The sequence below is a fragment of the Cupressus sempervirens genome, chromosome 3, assembly GCF_028749045.1.
Source record: "Cupressus sempervirens isolate cs-2001-9-10 chromosome 3, ASM2874904v1, whole genome shotgun sequence".
NCBI classification, from domain to species: domain Eukaryota; kingdom Viridiplantae; phylum Streptophyta; class Pinopsida; order Cupressales; family Cupressaceae; genus Cupressus; species Cupressus sempervirens.
Genome location: NC_143120.1, coordinates 309706127 through 309725191, shown reverse-complemented (window position 1 = coordinate 309725191; position 19065 = coordinate 309706127).

The following is a 19065-nucleotide window of genomic DNA, read 5'->3' as shown; positions in this document are numbered from 1 at the left end:
GATGAATTTTATGCCTATAATTTTTTTAATTTTTTTGGGTAAGAATTTATTCATTTTATTTTATTTTGAAGTCCCTTTTTTAACTATAAAAAAATATAGGGGTTAGTTCACGTCAAACAAGTATATGAAAATCATCTTTTTTATATTCTGATTTGAAAATATCTTATAGATGACATGTATAGCTAGTGAACAAAAAAAGAAATAATTATTTTTGATGTATATTTTCTTTGTTATAAGTACTCAAGTTCGACCTTATCAGAATCCAACAATTTTTTCCTCCCATCAAAACTTCCCTATCAAATCTATACCTTCTTGAAAAAAAATTACATATTCATGAAGAGGATTCTTTCCTCTAGAGATAAATATAATTTTATTTATTTTTTGATATGATTTACTATTTTTTTTTCCTTTTTTGAGGGAGCATCTTCTGAAATGTTGAAACATTAACTTATAATACTTTGAGATTATAACATATTATAACTAATCAAAACACTCAAAAATGTATATAATGATGATATTGAATCTAAGATCTACAAAAGGGTATTTTTAATTTTTGAAAATAAATGAGTTTTGATAGAGAAATGAGATTTGACCAAAACTAGTTTTTGTATCATAAACAGTGACACTGATATGTGTTTTTACCCATTTAATTTGCAACCTTTTAAATCTCTACAAACATAAAGTTGGAGCAGAAAAAAATTTCTTTTCAAATGTGTCCTCTAATTGTAAAGTGTCCATTCCATTATTTGTTCAACAAACAAGACATATCTAGTTCAGCAAATAATGGAATGGGTGCTTTACAATCAAAGGATACCTTTGAGAAGAAAAATTCTCCTACTCCAACTTTACCTTTGTAGAGATTTAAAAGGTTGCAAATTAAATGGCTTGGAAAAGAAACAATTTCTTGATACAACATGGAACAAATGGACATTTATGCATAGGGCACCATCAACTATGTGAGTGATAGAATGAAGTGTAAACAATTACCATACATGAGTTATAGAATGAAGTGTAAAAAATTACAACAATGAGTTTACCATACATGAGTTACAGAATGAAGTCTAAACAATTACAATAATGTGGGTAAACTAACTCCCCTTTATAAGCTCTAAAGTCTAAACCTTATTTGTACAGGACATTATTCCTAGGAAGCTTGGAGAAAGAGATAAGGAAGGAGAGATAGTTAAAAGGTCAGTTTGTATTGTCAATAACTATAGTCTAAGCCCACCTAAAGGCCATCATATTATTCCCTACCATATAACACAGCTAAGTCCAACAAACATTCACCAGATTGAATCATTATCCATATACTAAAGCATTAGTAAGGGGAAGTTGTCAAGGTTCAAGAAGAGGAAATAGTTGTGGAAGAAGAAAGTATTTTTCCTTGTTGGTCAGGTCTCTCTAGTTTTTGGTGATCCCAAAACCCTTTGATCTAGCTGAGATAAATAGTCCAAAATGTTCTAATGAAACTTTGAGGGCATTAGTGGAAGACTTTAGCAAGCATAGATTCACATGCCTGAAATTTTCAAAACAAGCACTATCATTAGACCAAATGTGTCCAATATAGTTATTTCAAGCTTGATGATGAAGATATGGAAGCAATGGAGCACACTTTTATAACATTATCCAAGAATTACAACTTCTTGTAGCCCAAGAGATAGGTACTATAATAAACGATGTGATGAGGGGATGGTTACCATCATAAAGAACATGACAGGAAAAGAAAATATTTCCCACCAAATGTAGAGGAGATAAAAGGTCATAAAGCATGGTTAAACATATGACTAAATGGAAGGTGAAAGGGAACCATACAGTAATGGTTTAAGTTTCTCCACAAGAATGAAATGGAGCCATATATCAGCTATGCCTAGATATCTTAGATCTATAATAGTCAAGATAATAAATTAAGGTAAATAATGTTTTTTATCAGTAAATTGAGGATTCTATTTGGGCCCTCGTCAACAATATAAAAGAAAAATTTACAATAAAAAATTGGTTATCTTAGAAACCCATGCAAACTTATTCCAACACTACAAGGTAAAATTACCCCAGAACCAACCTACTTTAGACAAGAAAGTTAAAACTATAATGCAAGTGAATCCTTGCACTTTAAGGAACCCATGCACACATGCAGCCAAAAATAGTTAGCATAACTAACAAACTACAGAAATCTGAAGGACTATGCTCTGCATGCACAACTGCAACACCATTGTAACCATACTCCAACTTTCTCTAGACACTCACCTCCATTAAGGTCTAGTTCTCAGCATGGGTAACCTTATTCTTGGAGGAAGCTGACAAGCTAAAAAGGCTCCCCACTTCCAAGAATCCCTTCCTCAAGGTACTCTTTAAACTCTCAAGCTATCAATATTCTTGGTCAAATCATGGAAATACAGTCAAGCTCCTCATTTTGGGAGCATATGATCGAAACTTCCTATACAGAGCTACCAACTAAAAACCTCAAACTAGGACTTCAAATGCACCCACTAAAGCTTCCTCATACTTAATAGGAAGGAACCCATTTTCCACTCCCAGCAATACCCTAATTACAATTTTGAATATGATCATTCACATTTGTATCTACAACCCTAGCCTCCAATTGGGTAGAAGCTCTAGTCCAGCACAATCCCACACTACCAAATCCATCTTTTCCAAGGACTAGCTTAAATAAATCTATGGGTGTGCTGATTGGGGATGAAAAAAGTATTCATAGATGGTGATTGCAAATAGGACATCCATTATGTGAGGATCAACATTCTAAAAGGGTTAAATCATCAAAGTACAAAAATGTAGCTCAAACATTCTAGAGCAAGAGACAAGCCCCACCTCCAAAAAATCCACTGACACTCTCCAAGTTGAAGCAACCACCTATCACGCACAATAAAGGTAATTTAATATAATTGTGACACAAGTAGAAAAGCCATTCAAAAACTCTATAAGGGTAAGTGCACAAAGTTGTGGTGCCAAAAGGGGGGTATAAGTGGACACCTTTTTCCTAAGATCTACAAATTTTGAACTTCAACAAAATTTGAAGATAGGTACGCTCAAAATTTTAAGATATGAAAAAAACAAAAGTCGTAGTCCTTTAAATCTAGTTTCTAAACTACTAATTTTTTTTCAAAATGGTTTAGTTTTAGGTCCTCAAAAAAGGGGGCCACAAAAAGTGGTACTGTTTATTCCAAAAAAACATAACATGGTACAAAGTATGGCCCTCCTAAAATTTTAACTTTTTTGTTGAAATTCTTTAATTGCTCTGGTCAAAAGTTAATTAACACTATGTAGTTTATCTCAGATTTTTAGGGTAATTTTATAATTTGTATTTTTTTAATGAATTTTTTAACTAGACACATCCCAAAAACATGAAATATTTGTGTGCTCCTCCTAGAAATAATTGAAAACTAATCTAAAATCAAAAAAAAAAATTTCAAAGTGTGTATAATGGAGTCTAGTTTCTTAAAAACTAAGTTGTTGCAAAATTCAATGAATGAGCTAAAATCTATGGCCCAATTAGTACATGGTGGTTTTTGACAAAAAATGAACATACATTCAAAAGAAATTATAGATGAAAGGTTTGAAATAGTTCAAATCAAAAATAAATTATATGGTTAGATAGCTAACACAGAGACCTATAATGCTATATAACTTGATCTTATCGATACCCAACCACGAGGAATCTTGAAGGGGAGCACACAAGAAAAACCAATCATTTTTTATATGTTTGCTGGAAAACACGTCTCAGACCTGTTCATAAACTCCAAACCTTTGGGTTGGATCTCCAAGGCAAAACCAAGCCTTAGGCTTGGGTTTAAATAAGCTTTCAATAGCGTGTGCGCCCTATAGCGTGCACACACTATAGTGCGCACGCGCTATCTAAAACATAATTTCTCAGTAGTGTGTGCGCGCTATAGTGCGCACACACTATTAAGACCTAAATTGCATAAGAGAACTAGGTGGGGGGGAATAAGGGAATGGCCATGTGTGTGTGAGAGAGAGATAGAGAGAAATTAGGGGATGGGAGAGGGGAGAGAGAAAGTGAGAAAGAGTAGGGGTGGCAAAGAGAATATAGGATGGGAGAGAGAGTAGGGGTGGAAAAGAGAGAGTGCGGGATGGGGGAAAGAGATTGGAAGTAGGGGATGGAAGAGAGAGGAAGTGTGAGAGAGAGTACAGGTTGGGAGAGAGATTAAGAGTAGGGGATGGGGGAGAGAGAGAGTAGGCGATGGGAGACGGGGTGGGAGAGGAAGAGTGAGAGTGAGAGAGAGGAGGATGGGAGTGCATGTGTGTGAAAGAGAGAGAGTATGGAATGGGAGAGGGGGAAGACAAAGTAGCTTGAGAGAGAGAGTAGGGGATGGAAGAGAGAGTAGGCGATGGGAGAGGGAGTGGGAGAGGGAGAGAAAGGGGGGATAGAAATGTGTGTAAGAGAGAAAGAGAGAGAGAGTAGGGGATAGGAGAGAGAGTGAAAATGTAAGAGAGAGTAGAGAGGGAGGGAGGGAGAGAGAGAGAGAGAGAGAGAGAATAGGCAATGGGAGAGGGAGAGCAAGTGAGAGAAAAAATTGGGGATGGAAGAGGAGAGAGGGGGGATGGGTGTGTGTGTTTATGAAAGAGAGAGAGAGTAGAGAATGAGAGAAGGGAGAGAGAGATAGAGAAAGTAGGCAATGGAAGAGGGATGGGAGAGGGAGGGAGAGAGTGAGAGAGAAAGAGAGATAGTAGGTGGTGGGAGAGGGAGTGGGAGGGAGAGAGAGGTGGAATGGAAGCATGTAAGAGAGATAGAGTAGGGGACGAGAGATAGTAGGTAGTGGGACAAGGACTGCGAGAGAGAGAGAGGGGGGAATGGGAATGTGTACTTATTTATAAGAGAGATAGAGTAAGGGATGGGAGAGAGTGTGAGAGTTTGAGAGAAAGTAGAAGGTGGCAGAGAGAGCTCATACGGGATGGGGGCGAGAGAGAGAGAGAGAGATTAGGGGATGGGAGAGAGTGTGAGAGAGATTAGGGGATGGAAGAGAGAGAGTGAGAGTAGAGGATTGGAGAGATAAAGTAGAGAGGGAGAGAGAGTACTTGAGAGAGAGAGAGAGATAGTAGGCGGTGCAAGAGGGAGTGGGAGAGGGAGAGAGAGGGGGGATGGGAGTGTGTGACAAATCTAGAGAGTAGGGAATGGGAGAGGAGAGAGGGAGGGAGGATGGGAGTGTGCATGTAAGAGAGACAGAGTAGGGGATGGGAGAGAGTGTGAGAGTGTGAGAGAGAGTAGGTGGTGGCAAAGAGAGCTTGTACAGGATGGGAGAGAGAAAGAGAGTGAGATTACGGGATGGGAGAGCGTGAGAGAGAGTAGGGGATAGGAGAGAGAGAGTGATAGTAAGGGATGGGAGAGAGAGAGAGTAGAGAGGAAGAAAGAGAACTTGAGAGAGAGAGAGAGAGATAGTAGGCAGTAGGAGAGGGAGTGGGAGAGGGAGAGGGAGAGAGATAGGGGGGATGGGAGTGTGTGTGACAAATGTAGAGAGTAGGGGATGGGAGAGAAGAAGAGTGGGGGGATAAGAGTGTATGTATCTCTGAAAGAGAGAGAGAGTAGCGGATGGGAGAGAGTGTGAGAGTAGGGGGTGGCAAAGAGAGAGTACGACAATGGGGGAGAGAAAGTAGGCAATGGGAGAGGGAAAGAGAGAGGGGGGATGGGAGTGTGTGTGTGTGAGAGAGAGAGAGAAAAGTAGGGGATGGGAGAGAGTGTGAGTGTGAGAGAGTAGGGGATGGGAGAGGAGAGAGAGAGCAGGGGATGGGGGAGAGAAAGTAGGCAGTGTGAGAGGGAGAGAGAGAGAGGGGGGATGGGAGTGTGTGTGTGTGAGAGAGACAGAGTTGGGGATGGAAGAGAGTGTGAGTGTGAGAGAGTAGGGGATGGGAGAGGAGAGAGAGAGCAGGGGATGGGGGAGAGAAAGTAGGTAGTGGGAGAGGGAGAGAAAGAGGGGGAATGGGAGTGTGTGTGTAAGAGAGACAGAGTAGGGAATGGGAGAGAGTGTGAGAGTGAGTAGGTGGTGGTAGAGAGAGCTCATACAAGATGGGAGAGAGAGAGAGTAGAGAGGGAGAGAGAGACATAGTAGGCAGTAGGAGAGGGAGAGGGAGAGGGAGAGAGATAGGGGGAATGGGAATGTGCATAAGAGAGACAAAGTAGGGGACGGGAGAGGAGAGAGAGAGTAGGTGGTAGGAGAGGGAGAGGGAGAGAGATAGGGGGGATAAGAGTGTGTGTGAGAGATCTAAAGAGTCGAGGATGGGAGAGGAGAGAGGGTGAGAGAGTAGGGGGTGGGAGAGGGAGAGTGAGAGAGAGTAAAGGATGGGAGAGGGGAGAGAGAGTAGGGAGGATTGGGAGTGATGTGATTTCACATAGTGCATACGCACTATCTCAAATCACCTAAAAATGGTAAAAAACCAACCTTGGAGCCCATTTCATCCATTTCTTGCTTTTGGTCTGTTATGCACTCTGTTATTCTGACAGAAATCATGGGTTTCAACATAGCAAACACCATTTCAAAACTTTTGGAAGTTAGCAAACACCAAATTCAATCATTGGATACATGATTTGAAGACTTTTTGAATATTCCTTGTATAGAAAAAGTTAGTGCAATCCATTTTAAATATTGTTTGTCAATATATAGATACAAATTTGATTATAATTTGACATGTTATTTAATATATAATGAATTCATTAAAAATTGTATGTTTGAATGAAATGCTATTTTGGAATGGTTAGAAATTTGACAAGTCGTTTGATATATATTGTGTATTCATTCAAATAATTATAATTTTTATATGTAATTGAATAATTTGTAATTTACACATTTTAAGTAATTTAGATGTTTGAATAATTTGACATGTAGAAATCATCATCATGCCAAGGAAAAAACCAAAGATTAAAACAAATGAAGATAGGGAGAGAGATTTGGCAATTAAAAGAGATAAAATGAAATTACTACGTGAACAAAGAAAATTACAAAGCAATAATGAAGAATTGACTTTCGAAGAGGATCAACAACCACCAGTACAAAGAAAAAAAGAGGAAGAATTAGAAAGACAAAGAGAACGAATGAGATTGTTACACTCAAGAAGACAATTGAATTGTGAAGCTACACCATCCTCCAATGTTGGAGTCATATCGTCCACTACACCATCTTCCAATGTTGAAGGCATATCATCCTCTCATATAGAAGAGACACTAATTTGTAGATCCGACAATATACACACTCCATCATGCCATGTTGAAAGCACAACATCAACACATCAAGTAGGTGATATTCCATCTTTTACATCTTATTGCCAAGGCACATCATCTTCAGTTCAAGGTATGCAATACACTCAACCTTATATTGATGTTCAAAATGTTGAGAGAATTGAAGAGATTAGAACACCTTCTAGAATTCATTTTAGAAGACCAAAATATTTGATTGATATTGATACTAACATTTTGAAATCAATGCCTGAAAAGATTAGCAAGCGTACTTGTCAAAGAAAAGTTAATAGTATGTGGAGATTATTTTTTGAAGAATTAAATATTATAGGTCAATGCCAATTATTTTTTGAAATGATGAGAAATTTGAAATTTAGGCCTATCATGAAGATTCTTGGGCTAAGAATGATGGACGATTCAAATGAAAGAAATATTATAAAGAATTTAATGAGTACTTATGACAATGTGGGTTCTAAATCACGCACCAAAGATAGTAATATCACAAGACGAGTACTCACATCGACAATAGTAAGTAGCCAAATGAAGAAAACTTGACTCATGAGAAAGACAAGAAAAACATTAAAAATTGGTAGAGGTACCCTAAGGAGAGCCATGCTAAGGCGTGAGAGATTAGAAGATCCAACAAAAAATGAGTTATGAATATTTAGTGGTAGACTACCGTGAAAGGATAAAGAAATTAGTGAAGCCTTGAAATCATTGATCAAAGATTTTTGAAAAAATAATACACATGTTTCTCCTAATCAAAGAGATGTTGTAAGAAGGAGGATTGATAGCTGAAATCGCGAGCCACATGCGAAACATTTTTTGGACTCAACTCAGACACAATTTTTTGCAAAATATATTGGTATGTATCCTCAAATTTGAATAAGTCAAAGATTTTTGACATGGGTAAACCTTTTTGTGTGAAGATAAATCACACATGCACAACTTGTTGTTGTAGGATACATATTGAATTTTCTAACCATTTTGATGTTTTTAGGCATATATGTGTAGTTTTGCATTCTCAGTTTGTTTTGCAGGATTGTGACATAAAAGAGCCACCAAGATCTTCAAAGGAATTCATATCCAACATTTTATGTGAAATAGGGGATAGCCAAAAATTTTACAAGACATCATGTTTGGATGGTACATGCTTATTTTGTGGTTCTTTGCAACTTTTATCAACTTGTCAACATATGGATAGTACGCATGCAATTGGAAATGAAATAGTAGATTACGAAAAATTCAAGACAGTGACATATGCTCTAAAAGACGGAAAACATGGTAAAAGATGTGATCTAGTCATTGAAAATATTCCAGTGTATGAGTTCATGAAGATTTTTTGTGAAAAAATTATTTATGAGTATGCAAGGCATACCCATAGAGCTCAATGGTTGGATTTGCAATTCAAGTTGTGCAATGATATGTTTCCACTGGATACCATTGTTTTAGTTGTAGATTTTGCAAAGAACTACACACTACAACCACAAAATGAGGTGCAAGCAAAGTATTATACATCTCAATAGGTTTCCATATTTGTTCACATAACATTCATGCATTCACCTACAAGTACAAAGGATGATAGGAAGATTTTGAGGGAGTACCATTTTTACATCAGCAATGATCGATCACATTCTACGGAGTTTGTACATGGTTTTTTTCAACTATTTTATGGATATTTGGCTAATAGGGGCATATCATATCGTCAGCACATTATTTGGTTAGACAATTGTGCATTTCAATTCAAGAATGCAAATATTCTATTGGTTGAGCAGGATGCACAGGTTGTGTAGAATTCAATATATGTGGAATTTCATAGAGGCTAGTCATGGTAAGGGAGAGTACAATGGTGCAGGCACATGCATTAAAAGAGACTTGGCTCATGAAGAACTAAAGTATAAAGATGGAGCAAAATTGATAGATGCAAAATCCATTGTCCAATGGTGTAACACTACAATGGGTCCAGGTAAGGAAGGTGAGTCTACAGTTCGTAGATTTTTTTGGTTGATAGATAATACTAACATTGCACTATATCAAGATTGTTGCACACTAATAGGATTTAGTGAGTTACACTCTTTTAGAAGCTCTGATGCAGGTTCATGGAGTATCCACACACAAAAAAATGGCATGCTATTGTCCATCATGTGCAGAGGAAAATTGGGATGACTGTGAGTCAACTGAATGGGTGGACAAATGGGATATATGGGTGTTGGATCCAATTGACACCTATCATCCCCCACAAGCACTAGAAATGGTAGATATTGATTCATCTATTGACTTTGACCACTTGTCAAATCTAGTGCAACTTGGTAATATATATATATGTATGTATGTATGTATGTATGTATGTATGTATGTATGTATGTATGTATGTATATGTGTATATATATATGTATATATATATGTATATATATATATATATACATTTATATATTTTTATAATTTCAATATGTAACTTTATAACTTTTACCCAAGTATTTTTTGAATTAATGACTGCACTTTGTACATTTGTCACTGCAAGCCATGTTTTTGTTGTTATTGCACCTGAAGAAAATGAAGAAGGGACAAATTATTATTTGTGTCGTTGTGTTGAAGCTAAACAAAAATTGTATCACTCGATTATAGATGGTGCAGGTTCAGAGTACCATGTCATTGCGGTGGTTGTAATAGGCACATGGCTTAGACGATATCCTATGAAGAATCCTAACTTGTGGTTATTTGAGGATTGGAAAACAGAGAGGAAGATTCTTCATTATTCAAACCTTGTTGTCGCATCAAATGTCCACTTGATAAAATATGGTGAAAAACCACATAATAAGATTCTTTGAAAATTTTGCGAGTCAGACCATGAGGCAATACTTGAGACATTAAAATGTCGAGCAGATCCAGTTGGCTCATTAGATTGAATAGGGAGAGAGGGAGAGAGATAAAAAGTGATCAATTGGATCCAAATACAATGTTACAACCTCTTCCCCAAGACTATCACATGACTAAGGTGGACCGTATTGTTATGATGTGTAAGTGATGAGATTTAGTTTTTATTTTTTTAGAATCAAGATACATTATTTGAATTTATATTAGATTCTTTAATAGGACCCATTTTTTTAATCTTATCTTAGATTTTTTACTGTGCTAATTCTTCATTTGTAGGTCACCAAAGAAGAGGGCTAACAAAGTTGATGCACAAGTGATAAAGGGTGAGATGCCAAAATCATCTGTGAAATGGTATTGTCAATTCACATCCTCAATATTTATTAGTGTTCTTTGTTCAAGTACCATTGTATGCTAATCATCTTATGCCTCAAATTACAAAGGATCACAATCATCAAAAAGTAAGAAGGAAAATAAGTCTCGATCTGATGATAATGGGGCAGTGACAGATATAGTTCTCTCTAAGGATTCCAAATTTTTGGACTTTGACTCATTATATTCATAAAGTTGGAATGTTGGAAAGGGTTAATAGTTGATTATGAATAGTCATCCCATGTGTGTTAATCTTAGTGGATTAATCTTATCTTAGATTTTTTACTATGCTAATTCTTCATTTGCAGGTCACCAAAGAATAGGGCTAATAAAGTTGATGCACAAGTGATAAAGGGTGAGATGCCAAAATCATCTTTGAAATGGTATTATCAATTCACATCCTTAATATTTATTAGTGTGCTTTGTTCAAGTACCATTGTATGCTAATCATCTTATGCCTGGAACTATAGAGGATCACAATCATCAAAAAGTAAGAAGCAAAATAGGTTGTTCGAGTGACATATTCAATGAGGTTGTTTGTACAACATAATGATTGAGTTGAAGTGATTTATGAAGTAATGGTTGTTTGTACACTATAGTTTTTAGCATAGACTTCCTAGAATAAATTTTTTACTATGCTTTGAATGACAAATAGAAATTTCAATCTGCATATAATATGATCCTCTAGTTTTTTTATAGCATGTGCATACTTTATCCCTCAATATCAAACATGGAAGGCTATTATCTACTATATTTAGAATTGCTCTGGCAGTTCATACACATGTTAATAATAACTTATTTCCAAACCCAATTGAATTCAACCCGCAATATGGTTAAATTATGTCAATACTAAGGTTTGTAGCATTAATTGGTTACATTCCTAATATTGACACACAACTAAATTGGGACCAACAATTCCTCACAGGTTTACACTAGCAAACATATTTTAATGGAGATGTATATTAGAAGATTCAACACAATGGTGATGCATTTGGGTCATAGCTTTCATGAAGAGTTTGACATAGTTTAAAATAGTTATAAGTACATGCTTTTGGGAAGTCACATTCTAATGACTTGAAACAGATTTACAATGCTCAAAACTTCCATTTGTTTAAAGTAGAGCATAATCATATAGAACTAGATTCCAATCAATTCCTATAGATGTCATTCAATTCAGGATAGTCACCTCATAGTCATCTATCTTTTAATAAAATCATCACTACTTACATGTGATGCTCTATACGGCCTATTGTGTGGTGACCATTCCAAATATAAATTGTTCACCATTTCATATGAAACTAAACTATCATCGGAACCTAGATGAATTCTTGTCATTCACAACGTATCTTGACTATTATATTGTGCTCTAAAATTAATAGCTTTGGTTTCACTTTTTTTGTTTTCCCCTTATAAAAATCAACATTTATCCTTTAGTCTCTAAAATTAGTTAAACATAAGGATTTGAACCGAGCTATGTGCTCTAACTTCTTGACCCTCTTCTTAATCTTCCTTTCACCTTGATCATTTAATTAACACTTAATTTATGTGTTCCGTACCCTTCCTGTAAACATCCATGTTCCTCTACCTAAAAAAAATCTTCCTCCAACTCTATAGCCTCCTCTTTGATAAGATTCTTCCTTGTCGTATTCCTATATTATTGGTTTTTCTTCCCCTTCCTCTATTTGCATTTCCTCTACCACCTTCTTGTCTCTCTTTCTTCCTATTGACCATATCTTATGCACTTATAGCCAATTGGAAACTATCTCTAAGCATCTTAGGAAAAATCAAGGTAATCCCATTTTGCAAGTTTTATATGAGCCCATTAATCTATACCTTGCAACATTTTCATCTTTATGCTATAATCCACCTCTTATGCTCAACTTGTGAAATTCCTCTATGTAGGTCATCAAACCCATCTCCTTTTCTTTCAAGTTATTCCTTATCCTCTATTTTTGGATTGTATTATTTGATGGAAGAGGCACATCCTTCACCATTTGGTCATGTTTGTTTCACCCTTACAAAACCTCTTTTCCATTACACTACTCCACCATGTCAATGTTGTCCCTCTTAGCTATGTTTTGTATAGCTTTACCTTATTTTACTTCACTTATATCTCCATAATTATAATAGTTCTCTTGGGAATCTATCAACCCCAAAACCTCTTCACTATCTATCTTGCCATGACAGATATGGAAATCAATTATTGTCTTTCTTCTACCACATTGAAATATCTTCAACAACCCTATCATCCATCTTTCTTCAAGATCTAAGTCCCCTCCATCCTCTCCATGAGGATTCTCAAGTGCTTAAGCATCACTTTCTTTTTCTTCATGCACATCCCTCGAGGAATCCTTTCCAAAGCTTCCAATATTTCCAAGATGGTTGCATTTTACTTGCTTAATTGTATCAATTCTCTTTACCTTATTGCATCTTAGTCTCTTTGTTTCCTCAACTCTCTATCCATTATTTTAGTAGCTTATATCAGCTCTTGTATCTCCTTCTATATTTTTTTTTTTTGAGGCATCTTCTCAATATAACAATCTACAACACAAGTAACTAATTTTGCACCCCTCAATAGATCTACTAGATTTGATACCAATGATTTGAGGAGTCAAACTAGATCCCCAAGAAGCAATAAACATTCAGAAAATGACTTGTTTCAAGAATAGATTCAAACCATTAAACTAAATACCTACCCTTCTCCACAAGGGTCCCTCCAAATGTTCAAATTGGGTTACCAAATTTATTGGCTTGTCCCAATTCTTTCTAAGGTCTTCAAATATCTCAATTAGGTTGTTCCAATAGTCTAAATGCATATCTTTAATAGGTTTATTCAAAACCCCTTACTTGGACATTATCTAGGCTTGATCTTAGTATCGCTATGAATCAGGTAATTCCTTATTTTCACCAATTTCTCCCAAACCCTACACAAGTAAATTATAGTTACAAATACTACTATTGGATTATGACAACATATAGCAATCTCATTTGTAGTTCTTTTGGACCAACTATTTGATCCAACAATATGGATTCAACAAAATAGGCCTAATTACCCTTCACTTACAAAGAAACTCTCAATATTTCTAACCCAAGGCCCTATACGAGCTATGGTAATATTCTATCATGATCTAAAACAACATATTTTCACACCCATCTACCTAGCCATGGGTATTCAATAGGCTAACTACCAAACCCTCAGTCTTATGCCCTCAAAACTAGGGCTTTCTCAAAGTGCCTTCTCCAACCACTTCCAAATTCAAACAAAGGTTACTTCACCTTACATGACATATTATAAAGGAAAATATCACCTACAAACCAACAATTTCCATTTTGAAGAAAGAAAGCATTTCCCCTTTATCTCTAGTCATCTTAGTTTCTTGCACCAAAATCACATCCTATTTATGCTACCAAACCACATTCTACAAAATATCCTTCTTATGAGGAGCATTCAATCCTCTAATATTCTATCATATGATATTCCTTTATAACTTTTGTTACAACTCTCCTAGATGGTGAATTGTCTCCCATTTACTATATCAACTTTACTTGCCAATTCTCTTATTTCTTTATTATTCTTCCTACCCAAACAATAATTCTTACCTTCCACATTAGGTTTTTACTTTCTCTTAGTAACCATGTTAAAAAGGGGCTAGTAGTCAAGAACTTCTTCTTCCTACTATTGACTTCTACCCATTGGCTTTGAGCTTTGTTGGTGCAGGAGCACCTAGGAAATATGCCAAGTTTCCTAAATCATTTTTGGCTTGTAGTGGTCTTGGTTAGACCACATGAATAAGGGCTATGTGATAAAGCCCCAAGTGTGTGAGTTGTGTTTGTAAATAGGTTTTTGTTGTGTTTGAGTTCCCAAGTTGCTTCTATGTTGGCAAAATTGATTAAATTGCTTGTTAGAGCCTATAATGGTAAAACATTGACCAAGACCCTAGGAGGATGGGAAAGATGGAAAAAATGTTAAAAGTTGTAATTACATGGAAATAGGTTCATCTAAACATGTTTGAGGTCATGGACCCATTAAATGCACAATAGTGCAAAAGTTGCACTTGGCAACTTTGCAAGTTTGCAAAGTTGCTTGACAACATTAACCAAAAGTGCTAAATCTTTATAAAGGCTTCAAGAATCAATTGGAAACCTATGAGATATGTTGATTCATGTGGGTAAGAGGTAGTTAAGACCAATACAAGTCAGTTTGAGGGTTGGCACATGCTTTTGTATGAATTTTGGCATTGGAATGAAGAGCAAACTAAGCATTTTGATGACAGTTTTCTGATTTCACCCTTCATCCACACCTTTAATGGATTGATAGGGTTGTTTTTTTCATGTGGTTTGATAGTGTATCAAATGTAGATGCTTTGGTAAAGATTAGGATTTTTTTGGATTAGTTTCTTTACTAGTTTGAGAAATCTTTTTAAAGTTGCCAGTTCGCTGGTCTGTACAAAGCAATCAACAAAGGAACCTCTATAACTTGAATTCCAATGGTGAAACCATGATGGATTTTTGGAATCAAGTAATAGACTATATAAAAAATGTAAATATGTATTTTGGTCGTGTTTTGCAGAGGTTTTTTTTTTTTCCAAGAGGCCCTAGGCAAATTTGCATACCCGCCTAGGCAATGAAATCAGCAAATAAGTGTTTGAAAGGAGTATAGAATATAGCCAAGAATGCACTCTTGGAAGCTAGTTGTGAAGAACGGTGCAATGAGAGCACTAGGGAGACCCCATGGTGAAATAGAGTTTTGAGTTGATTGGTGAGGATTAGTGTAATAAGAGAATAGAGAGAAGATTCCCTTGGAATAGGGTATAGGAGAAATACCCTAAGAGGCTAGGAGAAAGCCTGGAGTGAGTTCTAGTAGTTGAGGCTAGAACCTTGTTCAAGATCATTTGTCCTCCAACTCCAAACTATTTCCAATACCAAACTGAAACTAATTTTCTAGAACAATCAAAATTGACAACACCAGAATGCTAGATTACCATGCACCATGAACCTAGTACATACCAACTATTATAAAGACTCAAAACTGACTATTTCAGTCTGCCAACTAGGCCTAGTTTAAGGCCATTTGCAAAGCAACTCACAATCCCTTGACTTTTGGAACTCTGATGACCCAAAATAGTCTTAAGAGATGACTCAAATGTAAGGATTCTTTTTTTTTTTTTTTTGTCTCATGATCAACTTTACAATGGTTTTTACAAAACCCTCCTTTCTAGCCCCTTTACCCTAGGGCTTTCTAGAAATCTTACTTTGCAACATCTCTAGAATCCCAAAATGGTTCAAACACCTTCACTTTGGTTATATTAGATGACTTCCAATGTAAAATGAAACTCTTGTTTAGAGAAAACAGTAAATCCACCTTTGGAGCAATTAATTTTGACTACCCAAACTTGTCTCCCACATGTGGGAATGAGATTTTAAACTCATTTAGACTCTCAAAACCAAATTAAACCTCCCTTTGGACCCTTTACATGACTTGATTAAGCCCATTTTGGCTTATATTGCCAATGTTGGCAATTTTACAAAATATTGCACTTTTAGTGCCTTTTACATATTTTAGAGGCTTTGATAGCCTTATTACATTATTTAATACCTTTATAGGTCTTTTCTATCCACCCCTAACCAAGGATCAATCCTGATGCAGAGGATAGGGTGATGGACCCAAGTAACAACCCAAAATGAGCAAATTTGTAACAATATGCCAAGTGACCCTTCTAGGTCCTGATGGGCAAATCCTACAAACAGTCAACTCTAACATATTTTTAGGCTTTAATAGGTTTTTTCTACCCTATCTAGCATGTTCCCATCAACACCTTTCAGTTTCCATACACTCCAAGCCAAAATGCATAATTCACCCAAATGTTGTCAATGCAAAAATTGCAAAGTTGCATTAGCAACTTTTGCAACAATTTAGCAACTTTTAGGAAATAACCATAAAACTATCTATATTCCTATATTCCTTTGAGGTTTTACTGTTTCCAAACCTTTTCTAAGTCATAGAATTGGAATCAAGTGAAAAATGTAAAAATTGCACTTTTTGTGCAAAGTTGCATTGTTGAAAGTTGTAAAAGTTGCTCAAATTTACAACTTAGTGGAAAAAAGGTCGTGGGATCAAACTTTTTGCTTCATTAATTCCAAGTGGTTGGATAAACCCTATCCTCAAGCTCGTCATGTCCCCTTCAATGCTTGAACATTCTCGGGCACGCCGAACCAGAATGTCCCCAAGGGTCACTAAATCCCACAGGGCTGTGATCTTTGATGGGGCATATCTTGAATCTCGTGTGAGGTATGGATGCAATTCTAGTTCCTATAGGACCATGTTGCAGAGACCTAGAATAACCTCTCTCACTTTTTGGATATCACATTTCATTTTCATTTTACAATGCCATCTCGAGTGATGCTGAAACTTGCAGTGTTGGCTCGTACAAAGTTGCCAACTGCCAAATCTCTCTCACCTTTCATCGTGGGATCAAACTGTCTACTCTGTTAGCTTTGGGTGGCTAGGTAAACCCTATCCTCAACCTTTTCATGTCCCCTTCAGCGCTCAAACATTCTCGAGCACGCCAAACTGGAATGTCCCCAAGGGTCACTAAATCCCACAGGGTTGCGATCTTTGACAGGGCATATCTTGGAGCTCGTGTGAGGTATGGATGTGATTCTAGTTCTTACAGAACCATATTACAGAGACCTACAATAAATTTTCTCGCATTTTGGAGATCACATTCTATTTTCATTTTACAATGCCATCTCAAGTGATGCTAAAACTTGCAGTGTTGGCTAGTACAAAGTTGCCAACTGCCAAATCTCTCTCACCTTTCATCGTGGGATTGAACTGTCTACTCTGTTAGCTCTAGGTGGTCGGGTAAACCCTATCTTCAAACTTGTCATGTCCCCTTTAGCGCTCAAACATTCTCGGGCACGCCGAACCAGAATGTCCCCAAGGGTTACTAAATCCCACAAGGCTGCGATCTTTGACGAGGCATATCTCAGAGTTTGTGTGAGGTATGGATATAATTCTAGCTCCTATAGGACCATGTTGCATAGACCTGCAATAACCTCTCTCACTTTTTGGAGATCATATTCCATTTTCATTTTACAATGCCATCTTGGGTAATGCTGAAACTTGCAGTGTTTGCTAGTACAAAGTTGCCAACTGCCAAATCTCTCTCACCTTTCGTCGTGGGATCAATTTTTTTTCTCTGTTAGCTTTGGGTGGCTGGATAAACCCTATCCTCAACCTCATCATGTCCCCTTCAATGCTCAAACATTCTCAAGCACGCCGAACTGGAATGTCTCCAAGGGTCACTAAATCTGACATGGCTGCGATCTTTGACAGGGCGTATCTTAGAGCTTGTGTGAGTTATGGATGCAATTCTAGTTCCTACAGGACCATGTTATAGAGACCTACAATAACCTCTTTCACTTTTTGGAGATCACATTCTATTTTCATTTTACAATGCCATCTCAGGTGATGCTAAAACTTGTAGTGTTGGCTAGTACAAAGTTGCCAACTGCCAAATCTCTCTCACCTTTTGTCATGGGATCAAGCTATCTACTCTGTTAGCTTTGGGTGGCTGAGTAAACCCTATCCTCAACCTCGTCATGTCCCCTTCAGTTCTCAAACATTTTTAGGCATGCCAAACTGGAATGTCCCCAAGGGTCACTAAATCCCACAGGGCTACGATCTTTGACGGGGCATAGCTCAGAGCTCATGTGAGGTATGGATGAGATTCCAATTCCTCTAGAACCATGTTGTAGATACCTCCAATAACCTCTCTCACTTTTTGGCATTCTATTTTCATTTTACAACGCCATCTCGCATGATGTTGAAACTTGCAGTGTTGGCTAGTACAAAATTGCCAACTGCCAAATCTCTCTCACCTTTCATTGTGGGATCAAACCGTCTACTCTATTAGCTTTGAGTGGCCAAGTAAACCCTATCCTCAACTTCTTCATGTCCCCTTCAGTGCTCAAACATTCTCGGGTACGCCAAACCGAAATGTCCCCAAGGGTCACTAAATCCCACAGGGCTGTGATCTTTGACGAGGTATATCTCAGAGCTCGTGTGAGGTATGGATGTGATTCTAGTTCCTATAGGACCATGTTGTAGAGACATAAAATAACCTCTCTCAATTTTTGGAGATCACATTCTATTTTCATTTTAAAAAGCCATCTTGGGTGATGTTGAAACTTGCAGTGTTGGCTAGTACAAAGTTGCCAATTGCCAAATCTCTCTCACCTTTCGTCGTGGGATCGAATTTTCTACTCTATTATCTCTAGGTGGCTGGATAAACCCTATCATCAACCTCATCATGTCCCCTTTAGTGCTCAAACATTCTCAAGCACGTTGAACCAGAATGTCCCCAAGGGTCACTAAATCCCACAGGGCTGTGATCTTTGATGAGGCATATCTCAGAGCTCGTGTGAGGTATGGATGTGATTCTAGTTCCTATAGGACTATGTTGTAGAGACCTACAATAACCTCTCTCACTTGTTAGAGATCACATTTTATTTTCATTTTACAATGCCATCTCGGGTGATGCTAAAACTTGTAGTGTTGGCTAGTACAAAGTTGCTAACTACCAAATCTCTCTCACCTTTCATCGTGGGATCGAACT